The sequence below is a fragment of the Symsagittifera roscoffensis genome, chromosome 1 (genome assembly GCF_963678635.1).
Source record: "Symsagittifera roscoffensis chromosome 1, txSymRosc1.1, whole genome shotgun sequence".
Classification (NCBI taxonomy): Eukaryota; Metazoa; Xenacoelomorpha; order Acoela; family Convolutidae; genus Symsagittifera; species Symsagittifera roscoffensis.
In genome coordinates, this window is record NC_087062.1 from 90,173,782 (window position 1) to 90,187,477 (window position 13,696).

Below are 13,696 nucleotides of genomic sequence, written 5' to 3' on the forward strand. Positions count from 1 at the left end.
AAGGAACCCTGCTGTATACAGCAACATGATATCCCAACATTTTTTGTAAAGAAAAACTGTTTTTTGCATCCCAACATAGTTTCAGCAAAAAATGGCTCAGCAAAAAATTATACTTGTAGAATACTTGAAAAAAATCAAGCTTCGAACCGACTAAAAAAAAGCAACTTTCATGTAGTTCCATTTCAAAAACAAAAAAAAAACGTTTTCTCGATACGAACTAAAATTTTTTCAGGAAATAAAAACCTCTTCGGCGGGGAATCGAACCCCGGTCTCCAACGTGACAGGCTGCGATACTCACCACAATACTACTGAAGATACACTTCCTCGCATATCTTCCAAGTTCATGTCATTTGAAATTCTCAAGTTACAGAACGACACAATAGAACTCGATCAGCGTTTAGGAACCCTGCTGTATACAGCAACATGAAATCCCAACATTATTTGTAAAAAAAACTGCTTTTTTGCATCCCAACATAGTTTCAGCAAAAAAAGGCTCAGCAAAAAATTATACTTGTAGAATACTTGAAAAAAATCAAGCTTCGAAACGACTAAAAAAAGCAATTTTTATGTAGTTCCATTTCAAAAACAAAAAAAAACGTTTTTTCGATACGAACTAAAAATTATTCAGGAAATAAAAACCTCTTCGGCGGGGAATCGAACCCCGGTCTCCAACGTGACAGCCTGCGATACTCACCACTATACTACTGAAGATACACTTCCTCGCATATTTTCCAAGTTCATGTCATTTGAAATTCTCAAGTTACAGAACGACACAATAGAACTCGATCAGCGTTTAGGAACCCTGCTGTATACAGCAACATGAAATCCCAACATTGTTTGTAAAAAAAACTGCTTTTTCGCATCCCAATATCGTTTCAGCAAAAAATGCTCAGCAAAAAATTTTAATTGTAGAATACTTGAAAAAAATCAAGCTTCGAAACGACTAAAAAAAGCAATTTTTATGTAGTTCCATTTCAAAAACAAAAAAAAACGTTTTTTCGATACGAACTAAAAATTATTCAGGAAATAAAAACCTCTTCGGCGGGGAATCGAACCCCGGTCTCCAACGTGACAGCCTGCGATACTCACCACTATACTACTGAAGATACACTTCCTCGCATATTTTCCAAGTTCATGTCATTTGAAATTCTCAAGTTACAGAACGACACAATAGAACTCGATCAGCGTTTAGGAACCCTGCTGTATACAGCAACATGAAATCCCAACATTATTTGTAAAAAAAACTGCTTTTTTGCATCCCAACATAGTTTCAGCAAAAAAAGGCTCAGCAAAAAATTATACTTGTAGAATACTTGAAAAAAATCAAGCTTCGAAACGACTAAAAAAAGCAATTTTTATGTAGTTCCATTTCAAAAACAAAAAAAAACGTTTTTTCGATACGAACTAAAAATTATTCAGGAAATAAAACCTCTTCGGCGGGGAATCGAACCCCGGTCTCCAACGTGACAGCCTGCGATACTCACCACTATACTACTGAAGATACACTTCCTCGCATATTTTCCAAGTTCATGTCATTTGAAATTCTCAAGTTACAGAACGACACAATAGAACTCGATCAGCGTTTAGGAACCCTGCTGTATACAGCAACATGAAATCCCAACATTATTTGTAAAAAAAACTGCTTTTTCGCATCCCAATATCGTTTCAGCAAAAAATGCTCAGCAAAAAATTTTAATTGTAGAATACTTGAAAAAAATCAAGCTTTGAACCGACTCAAAAAAAAGAAATTTTCATGTAGTTCCATTAAAAAAAAATGTTTTTTCGATACTAACTAAAATTTATTCAGGAAATAAAAACCTCTGCGGCGGGGAATCGAACAGTGGTCTCCAACGTTCCAGGCTGGGATACTCACCACTCTACTACCGAAGATACACTTCCTCGCATATCTTCCAAGTTCATGTCAATTGAAACTCTCAAATTATAGAACGACACAATAGAACTCGATCAGCGTTAAGGAACCCTGCTGTATACAGCAACATGATATCCCAACATTTTTTGTAAAGAAAAACTGTTTTTTGCATCCCAACATAGTTTCAGCAAAAAAAAGCTCAGCAAAAAATTATACTTGTAGAATACTTGAAAAAAAATCAAGCTTCGAACCGACTAAAAAAAAGCAACTTTCATGTAGTTCCATTTCAAAAACAAAAAAAAAAACGTTTTCTCGATACGAACTAAAATTTTTTTAGGAAATAAAATCCTCTTCGGCGGGGAATCGAACCCCGGTCTCCAACGTGACAGGCTGCGATACTCACCACAATACTACTGAAGATACACTTCCTCGCATATCTTCCAAGTTCATGTCATTTGAAATTCTCAAGTTACAGAACGACACAATAGAAGTCGATCAGCGTTTAGGAACCCTGCTGTATACAGCAACATGAAATCCCAACATTTTTTGTAAAGAAAAACTGTTTTTCGCATCCCAACATAGTTTCAGCAAAAAAAAAGGCTCAGCAAAAAATTATACTTGTAGAATACTTGAAAAAAATCAAGCTTCGAAACGACTAAAAAAAGCAATTTTTATGTAGTTCCATTTCAAAAACAAAAAAAACGTTTTTTCGATACGAACTAAAAATTATTCAGGAAATAAAAACCTCTTCGGCGGGGAATCGAACCCCGGTCTCCAACGTGACAGGCTGGGATACTCACCACTATACTACCGAAGATACACTTCCTCGCATATCTTCCAAATTCAAGTCATTTGAAATTCTCAAATTAAAGAACGACACAATAGAACTCGATCAGCGTTAAGGAACCCTGCTGTATACAGCAACATGAAATCCCAACATTTTTTGTGAAGAAAAACTGTTTTTCGCATCCCAACATAGTTTCAGCAAAAAAAGGCTCAGCAAAAAATTATAATTGTAGAATACTTGAAAAAAATCAAGCTTCGAACCGACTAAAAAAAAGCAATTTTCATGTAGTTCCATTTCAAAAACAAAAAAAAACGTTTTCTCGATACGAACTAATTTTTTTTCAGGAAATAAAAACCTCTTCGGCGAGGAATCGAACCCCGTTCTCCAACGTGACAGCCTGCGATACTCACCACTATACTACTGAAGATAGACTTCCTCGCATATCTTCCAAGTTCATGTCATTTGAAATTCTCAAGTTACAGAACGACACAATAGAACTTGATCAGCGTTTAGGAACCCTGCTGTATACAGCAACATGAAATCCCAACATTATTTGTAAAAAAAAACTGCTTTTTCGCATCTCAATATAGTTTCAGCAAAAAATGCTCGGCAAAAAATTTTACTTGTAGAATACTTGAAAAAAATCAAGCTTTGAACCGACTCAAAAAAAAGAAATTTTCATGTAGTTCCATTAAAAAAATGTTTTTTCGATACTAACTAAAATTTATTCAGGAAATAAAAAACTCTTCGGCGGGGAATCGAACAGTGGTCTCCAACGTGACAGGCTGGGATACTCACCACTCTACTACCGAAGATACACTTCCTCGCATATCTTCCAAGTTCATGTCATTTGAAATTCTCAAATTGTAGAACGACACAATAGAACTCAATCAGCGTTTAGGAACCCTGCTGTATACAGCAACACAAAATCCCAACATTAAAAAAAACTGATTTTTCGCATCCCAACATAGTTCCAGCAAAAAAATGCTCAGCAAAAAATTATACTTGTAGAATACTTGAAAAAAATCGAGCTTTGAACCGACTAAAAAAAAGCAATTTTTATGTAGTTCCATTTCAAAAAAAAAAGTTTTATCGATACGAACCAAAAATTATTCAGGAAATAAAAAAACTTTTCGGCGGGAATCGAACTCCGGTCTCAAACGTGTCAGGTTGGGATACTCACCACTATACTACCGAAGCTACACTTCCTCGCATATCTTCCAAATTCATGTCATTTGAAATTCCTAAATTATAGAACGACACAATAGATCTCGATCAGCGTTTAGGAACCCTGCTGTATACAGCAACACAAAATCCCAACATTTTTTGGAAAAAAAACTGCTTTTTCGCATCCCAACATAGTTTCAGCAAAAAAATGCTCAGCAAAAAATTATACTTGTAGAATACTTGAAAAAAATCAAGCTTTGAACCGACTAAAAAAAAGCAATTTTCATGTAGTTCCATATCAAAAACAAAAAAAAAACGTTTTTTCGTCACGAACTAAAAATTATTCAGGAAATAAAAACCTCTTCTGCGGGAATCGAACCCGGTTCTCCAACGTGATAGGCTGGGATACTCACCACTATACTACCGAAGATACACTTCCTCGCATATCTTCCAAGTTCATGTCATTTGAAGTTGTCAAGTTACAGAATGACACAATACAACTCGATCAGCATTCAGGAATCCTGCTGTATACAGCAACATGAAATCCGATCATTTTTTAAAAAAGCAGCTTTTTCTCATCCCAACATCGTCCCAGCAAAAAAATTCGGAGCAGAAAGTCATGATTGTAAATTACCTGAAACTAAATTTAAGGCTTTGAACGGACTCAAAAAAGGCAAACTTCATGTAGTTCCAGTTCAAAAACAAAAAAAAAACGTTTTTCGATACGAACTAAAAAATATTCAGGAAATAAAAACCTCTTCGGCGGGGAATCGAACCCCGGTCTCCAACATGACAGGCTGTGATACTCACCACTGTACTACCGAAGATACACTTCCTCGCATATCTTCCAAATTCATGTCATTTGAAACTCTCAAATTATAGAACGACACAATAGAACTTGATCAGCGTTTAGGAACCCTGCTGTATACAGCAACATGAAATCCCAACATTTTTTGTAAAAAAAAACTGCTTTTTCGCATCCCAACATAGTTTCAGCAAAAAAATGCTCAGCAAAAAATAATACTTGTAGAATACTTGAAAAAAATCAAGCTTTGAACCGACTCAAAAAAAAGCAATTTTCATGTAGTTCCATATCAAAAACAAAAAAAAACGTTTTTTCGATACGAACTAAAATTTTTTCAGGAAATAAAAACCTCTTCGGCGGGGAATCGAAACCGGGTCTCCAACGTGACAGGCTGGGATATTCACCACTATACTACCTAAGATACACTTCCTCGCATATCTTCCAAGTTCATGTCATTTGAAGTTGTCAAGTTACAGAATGACACAATACAACTCGATCAGCGTTCAGGAATCCTGCTGTATACAGCAACATGAAATCCGATCATTTTTTGAAAAAAGCAGCTTTTTCTCATCCCAACATCGTCCCAGCAAAAAAATTCGGAGCAGAAAGTCATGATTGTAAATTACCTGAAACTAAATTTAAGGCTTTGAACGGACTCAAAAAAGGCAAACTTCATGTAGTTCCAGTTCAAAAACAAAAAAAAAAACGTTTTTCGATACGAACTAAAAAATATTCAGGAAATAAAAACCTTTTCGGCCGGGAATCGAACCCCGGTCTCCAACATGACAGGCTGTGATACTCACCACTATACTACCGAAGATACACTTCCTCGCATATCTTCCAAATTCATGTCATTTGAAACTCTCAAATTATAGAACGACACAATAGAACTTGATCAGCGTTTAGGAACCCTGCTGTATACAGCAACATGAAATCCCAACATTTTTTGTAACATAGTCCCAGCAAAAAACTCGGAGCAGAAAGTCATGGTTGTAAGCTATGTGAAACTAAATTTAAGGCTTTGAACCGACTGAAAAAAAAGCAAATATCATGTAATTTTAGTTCAAACAAAAAAAAAAACGTTTTTTCGATACGAACTAAAAATTATCAGGAAATAAAAACCTCTTCGGCGGCGAATCGAACCCCGGTCTCCTACGTGACAGGCTGCGATACTCACCACTAAACTACCGAAGATACACTTTCTCGCATAACTTCCAAGTTCATGTCATTTGAAATTCTCAAGTTACAGAATGACACAATAGAACTCGATCAGAGTTCAGGAATCCTGCTGTATACAGCAACAAAAAATCCGATCATTTTTTGAAAAAAGCAGCTTTTTCTCATCCCAACATAGTCCCAGCAAAAAAATCGGAGCAGAAAGTAATGGTTGTAAGCTATCTGAAACTAAATTTAAGGCTTTGAACCGACTGAAAAAAAAAGCAAACATCATGCATGTAGTTCTAGTTCAAAAAAAAAAAACCTTTTTCTGATACGAACTAAAAATTATTCAGGAAATAAAAACCTCTTCGGCGGGGAATCGAACCCCGGTCTCCAACGTGACAGGCTGGGAAACTCACCATTATACTACCGAAGATACACTTCCTCGCATATCTTCCAAGTTCATCTCATTTGAAATTCTCAATTATAGAACGACACAATAGAACTCGATCAGCGTTTAGGAATCCTGCTGTATACAGCAACATGAAATCCCAACATTTTTTTTTAAAAAACTGCTTTTACGCATCCCAACATAGTTTCAGCAAAAAAATGCTCAGAAAAAAATTATACTTGCAGAATACTTGAAAAAAATCAAGCTTTGAACTGACTAAAAAAAAGCAATTTTCATGTAGTTCCATTTCAAAAACAAAAAAAAACGTTTTTTTCGATACGAACTAAAAATTATTCAGGAAATCAAAACCTCTTCGGCGGGGAATCGCACCCCGGTCTCCAACGTGATAGGCTGGGATACTCACCACTATACTACCGAAGATACACTTCCTCGCATATCTTCCAAGTTCATCTCATTTGAAATTCTCAATTATAGAACGACACAATAGAACTCGACCAGCGTTTAGGAATCCTGCTGTATACAGCAACATGAAATCCCAACATTTTTTTTTTAAAAACTGCTTTTACGCATCCCAACATAGTTTCAGCGAAAAAAAAAGCTCAGAAAAAAATTATACTTGCAGAATACTTGAAAAAAATCAAGCTTTGAACCGACTAAAAAAAGCAATTTTCATGTAGTTCCATTTCAAAAACAAAAAAAAAACGTTTTTTTTCGATACGAACTAAAAATTATTCAGGAAATCAAAACCTCTTCGGCGGGGAATCGAACCCCGGTCTCCAACGTGACAGGCTGGGATACTCACCACTATACTACCGAAGATACACTTCTTCGCATATCTTCCAAGTTCATGTCATTTGAAATTCTCAAATTATAGAACGACACAATAGAACTCGATCAGCGTTTAGGAATCCTGCTGTATACAGCAACATGAAATCCCAACATTTTTTTTTTAAAAACTGCTTTTTCGCATCCCAACATAGTTTCAGCGAAAAATGCTCAGAAAAAAATTATACTTGCAGAATACTTGAAAAAAATCAAGCTTTGAACCGACTTAAAAAAAGCAATTTTCATGTAGTTCCAATTCAAAAACAAACAAAAAACGTTTTTTCGTTACGAACTAAAAATTATTCAGGAAATCAAAACCTCTTCGGCGGGGAATCGAACCCCGGTCTCCAACGTGACAGTCTGGGATACTCACCACTATACTACCGAAGATACACTTACTCGCATAACTTCCAAGTTCATGTCAATTGAAATTCTCAAGTTACAGAATGACACAATACAACTCGATCAGCGTTCAGGAATCCTGCTGTATACAGCAACATAAAATCCGATCATTTTTTTGAAAAAAGCAGCTTTTTCTCATCCCAACATAGTTTCAGCAAAAAAATGCTCAGCAAAAAATTATACTTGTAGAATACTTGAAAAAAATCAAGCTTTGAACCGACTAAAAAAAAGCAATTTTCATGTAGTTTTAGTTCAAAAACAAAAAAAAAACGTTTTTTCGATACGAACTAAAAATTATCAGGAAATAAAAACCTCTTTGGCGGCGAATCGAACCCCGGTCTCCTACGTGACAGGCTGCGATACTCACCACTAAACTACCGAAGATACACTTTCTCGCATAACTTCCAAGTTCATGTCATTTGAAATTCTCAAGTTACAGAATGACACAATAGAACTCGATCAGAGTTCAGGAATCCTGCTGTATACAGCAACAAAAAATCCGATCATTTTTTGAAAAAAGCAGCTTTTTCTCATCCCAACATAGTCCCAGCAAAAAAATCGGAGCAGAAAGTAATGGTTGTAAGCTATCTGAAACTAAATTTAAGGCTTTGAACCGACTGAAAAAAAAAGCAAACATCATGCATGTAGTTCTAGTTCAAAAAAAAAAAAAACCTTTTTCTGATACGAACTAAAAATTATTCAGGAAATAAAAACCTCTTCGGCGGGGAATCGAACCCCGGTCTCCAACGTGACAGGCTGGGAAACTCACCACTATACTACCGAAGATACACTTCCTCGCATATCTTCCAAGTTCATCTCATTTGAAATTCTCAATTATAGAACGACACAATAGAACTCGATCAGCGTTTAGGAATCCTGCTGTATACAGCAACATGAAATCCCAACATTTTTTTTTAAAAAACTGCTTTTACGCATCCCAACATAGTTTCAGCAAAAAAATGCTCAGAAAAAAATTATACTTGCAGAATACTTGAAAAAAATCAAGCTTTGAACTGACTAAAAAAAGCAATTTTCATGTAGTTCCATTTCAAAAACAAAAAAAAAACGTTTTTTTCGATACGAACTAAAAATTATTCAGGAAATCAAAACCTCTTCGGCGGGGAATCGAACCCCGTTCTCCAACGTGACAGGCTGGGATACTCACCACTATACTACCGAAGATACACTTCCTCGCATATCTTCCAAGTTCATGTCATTTGAAATTCTCAATTATAGAACGACACAATAGAACTCGATCAGCGTTTAGGAATCCTGCTGTATACAGCAACATGAAATCCCAACATTTTTTTTTAAAAAACTGCTTTTACGCATCCCAACATAGTTTCAGCGAAAAAAAAGCTCAGAAAAAAATTATACTTGCAGAATACTTGAAAAAAATCAAGCTTTGAACCGACTAAAAAAAGCAATTTTCATGTAGTTCCATTTCAAAAACAAAAAAAAACGTTTTTTTTCGATACGAACTAAAAATTATTCAGGAAATCAAAAGCTCTTCGGCGGGGAATCGAACCCCGGTCTCCAACGTGACAGGCTGGGATACTCACCACTATACTACCGAAGATACACTTCCTCGCATATCTTCCAAGTTCATGTCATTTGAAATTCTCAATTATAGAACGACACAATAGAACTCGATCAGCGTTTAGGAATCCTGCTGTATACAGCAACATGAAATCCCAACATTTTTTTTTAAAAAACTGCTTTTACGCATCCCAACATAGTTTCAGCGAAAAAAAAGCTCAGAAAAAAATTATACTTGCAGAATACTTGAAAAAAATCAAGCTTTGAACCGACTAAAAAAAGCAATTTTCATGTAGTTCCATTTCAAAAACAAAAAAAAACGTTTTTTTTCGATACGAACTAAAAATTATTCAGGAAATCAAAATCTCTTCGGCGGGGAATCGAACCCCGGTCTCCAACGTGACAGGCTGGGATACTCACCACTATACTACCGAAGATACACTTCTTCGCATATCTTCCAAGTTCATGTCATTTGAAATTCTCAAATTATAGAACGACACAATAGAACTCGATCAGCGTTTAGGACTCCTGCTGTATACAGCAACATGAAATCCCAACATTTTTGTTTTTAAAAACTGCTTTTTCGCATCCCAACATAGTTTCAGCGAAAAATGCTCAGAAAAAAATTATACTTGCAGAATACTTGAAAAAAATCAAGCTTTGAACCGACTTAAAAAAGCAATTTTCATGTAGTTCCAATTCAAAAACAAAAAAAAAAACGTTTTTTTGTTACGAACTAAAAATTATTCAGGAAATCAAAACCTCTTCGGCGGGGAATCGAACCCCGGTCTCCAACGTGACAGGCTGGGATACTCACCACTATACTACCGAAGATACACTTCTTCGCATATCTTCCAAGTTCATGTCATTTGAAATTCTCAAATTATAGAACGACACAATAGAACTCGATCAGCGTTTAGGAATCCTGCTGTATACCGCAACATGAAATCCCAACATTTTTTTTTTAAAAACTGCTTTTTCGCATCCCAACATAGTCCCAGCAAAAAAATCGGAGCAGAAAGTAATGGTTGTAAGCTATCTGAAACTAAATTTAAGGCTTTGAACCGACTGAAAAAAAAAGCAAACATCATGCATGTAGTTCTAGTTCAAAAAAAAAAAAACCTTTTTCTGATACGAACTAAAAATTATTCAGGAAATAAAAACCTCTTCGGCGGGGAATCGAACCCCGGTCTCCAACGTGACAGGCTGGGAAACTCACCATTATACTACCGAAGATACACTTCCTCGCATATCTTCCAAGTTCATCTCATTTGAAATTCTCAATTATAGAACGACACAATAGAACTCGATCAGCGTTTAGGAATCCTGCTGTATACAGCAACATGAAATCCCAACATTTTTTTTTAAAAAACTGCTTTTACGCATCCCAACATAGTTTCAGCAAAAAATGCTCAGAAAAAAGTTATACTTGCAGAATACTTGAAAAAAATCAAGCTTTGAACTGACTAAAAAAAGCAATTTTCATGTAGTTCCATTTCAAAAACAAAAAAAAACGTTTTTTTCGATACGAACTAAAAATTATTCAGGAAATCAAAACCTCTTCGGCGGGGAATCGCACCCCGGTCTCCAACGTGACAGGCTGGGATACTCACCACTATACTACCGAAGATACACTTCCTCGCATATCTTCCAAGTTCATCTCATTTGAAATTCTCAATTATAGAACGACACAATAGAACTCGACCAGCGTTTAGGAATCCTGCTGTATACAGCAACATGAAATCCCAACATTTTTTTTTAAAAACTGCTTTTACGCATCCCAACATAGTTTCAGCGAAAAAAAAAGCTCAGAAAAAAATTATACTTGCAGAATACTTGAAAAAAATCAAGCTTTGAACCGACTAAAAAAAGCAATTTTCATGTAGTTCCATTTCAAAAACAAAAAAAACGTTTTTTTTCGATACGAACTAAAAATTATTCAGGAAATAAAAACCTCTTCGGCGGGGAATCGAACCCCGGTCTCCAACGTGACAGGCTGGGAAACTCACCATTATACTACCGAAGATACACTTCCTCGCATATCTTCCAAGTTCATCTCATTTGAAATTCTCAATTATAGAACGACACAATAGAACTCGATCAGCGTTTAGGAATCCTGCTGTATACAGCAACATGAAATCCCAACATTTTTTTTTAAAAAACTGCTTTTACGCATCCCAACATAGTTTCAGCAAAAAAATGCTCAGAAAAAAGTTATACTTGCAGAATACTTGAAAAAAATCAAGCTTTGAACTGACTAAAAAAAGCAATTTTCATGTAGTTCCATTTCAAAAACAAAAAAAAACGTTTTTTTCGATACGAACTAAAAATTATTCAGGAAATCAAAACCTCTTCGGCGGGGAATCGCACCCCGGTCTCCAACGTGACAGGCTGGGATACTCACCACTATACTACCGAAGATACACTTCCTCGCATATCTTCCAAGTTCATCTCATTTGAAATTCTCAATTATAGAACGACACAATAGAACTCGACCAGCGTTTAGGAATCCTGCTGTATACAGCAACATGAAATCCCAACATTTTTTTTTAAAAACTGCTTTTACGCATCCCAACATAGTTTCAGCGAAAAAAAAAGCTCAGAAAAAAATTATACTTGCAGAATACTTGAAAAAAATCAAGCTTTGAACCGACTAAAAAAAGCAATTTTCATGTAGTTCCATTTCAAAAACAAAAAAAAAACGTTTTTTTTCGATACGAACTAAAAATTATTCAGGAAATCAAAACCTCTTCGGCGGGGAATCGAACCCCGGTCTCCAACGTGACAGGCTGGGATACTCACCACTATACTACCGAAGATACACTTCTTCGCATATCTTCCAAGTTCATGTCATTTGAAATTCTCAAATTATAGAACGACACAATAGAACTCGATCAGCGTTTAGGAATCCTGCTGTATACAGCAACATGAAATCCCAACATTTTTTTTTTTAAAAACTGCTTTTTCGCATCCCAACATAGTTTCAGCGAAAAATGCTCAGAAAAAAATTATACTTGCAGAATACTTGAAAAAAATCAAGCTTTGAACCGACTTAAAAAAAGCAATTTTCATGTAGTTCCAATTCAAAAACAAACAAAAAACGTTTTTTCGTTACGAACTAAAAATTATTCAGGAAATCAAAACCTCTTCGGCGGGGAATCGAACCCCGGTCTCCAACGTGACAGTCTGGGATACTCACCACTATACTACCGAAGATACACTTACTCGCATAACTTCCAAGTTCATGTCAATTGAAATTCTCAAGTTACAGAATGACACAATACAACTCGATCAGCGTTCAGGAATCCTGCTGTATACAGCAACATAAAATCCGATCATTTTTTTTGAAAAAAGCAGCTTTTTCTCATCCCAACATAGTTTCAGCAAAAAAATGCTCAGCAAAAAATTATACTTGTAGAATACTTGAAAAAAATCAAGCTTTGAACCGACTAAAAAAAGCAATTTTCATGTAGTTTTAGTTCAAAAACAAAAAAAAAAAACGTTTTTTCGATACGAACTAAAAATTATCAGGAAATAAAAACCTCTTTGGCGGCGAATCGAACCCCGGTCTCCTACGTGACAGGCTGCGATACTCACCACTAAACTACCGAAGATACACTTTCTCGCATAACTTCCAAGTTCATGTCATTTGAAATTCTCAAGTTACAGAATGACACAATAGAACTCGATCAGAGTTCAGGAATCCTGCTGTATACAGCAACAAAAAATCCGATCATTTTTTGAAAAAAGCAGCTTTTTCTCATCCCAACATAGTCCCAGCAAAAAAATCGGAGCAGAAAGTAATGGTTGTAAGCTATCTGAAACTAAATTTAAGGCTTTGAACCGACTGAAAAAAAAAGCAAACATCATGCATGTAGTTCTAGTTCAAAAAAAAAAAAAACCTTTTTCTGATACGAACTAAAAATTATTCAGGAAATAAAAACCTCTTCGGCGGGGAATCGAACCCCGGTCTCCAACGTGACAGGCTGGGAAACTCACCACTATACTACCGAAGATACACTTCCTCGCATATCTTCCAAGTTCATCTCATTTGAAATTCTCAATTATAGAACGACACAATAGAACTCGATCAGCGTTTAGGAATCCTGCTGTATACAGCAACATGAAATCCCAACATTTTTTTTTAAAAAACTGCTTTTACGCATCCCAACATAGTTTCAGCAAAAAAATGCTCAGAAAAAAATTATACTTGCAGAATACTTGAAAAAAATCAAGCTTTGAACTGACTAAAAAAAGCAATTTTCATGTAGTTCCATTTCAAAAACGAAAAAAAAACGTTTTTTTTTCGATACGAACTAAAAATTATTCAGGAAATCAAAACCTCTTCGGCGGGGAATCGAACCCCGGTCTCCAACGTGACAGGCTGGGATACTCACCACTATACTACCGAAGATACACTTCCTCGCATATCTTCCAAGTTCATGTCATTTGAAATTCTCAATTATAGAACGACACAATAGAACTCGATCAGCGTTTAGGAATCCTGCTGTATACAGCAACATGAAATCCCAACATTTTTTTTTAAAAAACTGCTTTTACGCATCCCAACATAGTTTCAGCGAAAAAAAAGCTCAGAAAAAAATTATACTTGCAGAATACTTGAAAAAAATCAAGCTTTGAACCGACTAAAAAAAGCAATTTTCATGTAGTTCCATTTCAAAAACAAAAAAAAACGTTTTTTTTTCGATACGAACTAAAAATTATTCAGGA

At 35.6% G+C, this 13,696-nt stretch overlaps 1 protein-coding gene and 9 non-coding genes across 10 annotated transcripts in view; all 10 read right to left on the bottom strand.

Annotated features, from left to right (window-relative positions):
- LOC134840571 (galactose-1-phosphate uridylyltransferase-like) overlaps window positions 1-13,696 on the bottom strand; it is a 183,820-nt gene that overhangs the window by 106,168 nt on the left and 63,956 nt on the right. The gene's annotated exons all lie outside the window — the stretch shown is intronic.
- Trnad-guc (transfer RNA aspartic acid (anticodon GUC)) lies at window positions 2,616-2,687 on the bottom strand. The gene has a single exon. It is a non-coding gene; the product is annotated as a tRNA-Asp (tRNA).
- Window positions 4,580-4,651, bottom strand: Trnad-guc (transfer RNA aspartic acid (anticodon GUC)). The gene has a single exon. It is a non-coding gene; the product is annotated as a tRNA-Asp (tRNA).
- Trnad-guc (transfer RNA aspartic acid (anticodon GUC)) lies at window positions 6,947-7,018 on the bottom strand. The gene has a single exon. It is a non-coding gene; the product is annotated as a tRNA-Asp (tRNA).
- Trnad-guc (transfer RNA aspartic acid (anticodon GUC)) lies at window positions 8,537-8,608 on the bottom strand. The gene has a single exon. It is a non-coding gene; the product is annotated as a tRNA-Asp (tRNA).
- On the bottom strand, window positions 8,934-9,005 carry Trnad-guc (transfer RNA aspartic acid (anticodon GUC)). Its single transcript has one exon. It is a non-coding gene; the product is annotated as a tRNA-Asp (tRNA).
- On the bottom strand, window positions 9,331-9,402 carry Trnad-guc (transfer RNA aspartic acid (anticodon GUC)). The gene has a single exon. It is a non-coding gene; the product is annotated as a tRNA-Asp (tRNA).
- On the bottom strand, window positions 9,728-9,799 carry Trnad-guc (transfer RNA aspartic acid (anticodon GUC)). The gene has a single exon. It is a non-coding gene; the product is annotated as a tRNA-Asp (tRNA).
- On the bottom strand, window positions 11,713-11,784 carry Trnad-guc (transfer RNA aspartic acid (anticodon GUC)). Its single transcript has one exon. It is a non-coding gene; the product is annotated as a tRNA-Asp (tRNA).
- Window positions 13,308-13,379, bottom strand: Trnad-guc (transfer RNA aspartic acid (anticodon GUC)). The gene has a single exon. It is a non-coding gene; the product is annotated as a tRNA-Asp (tRNA).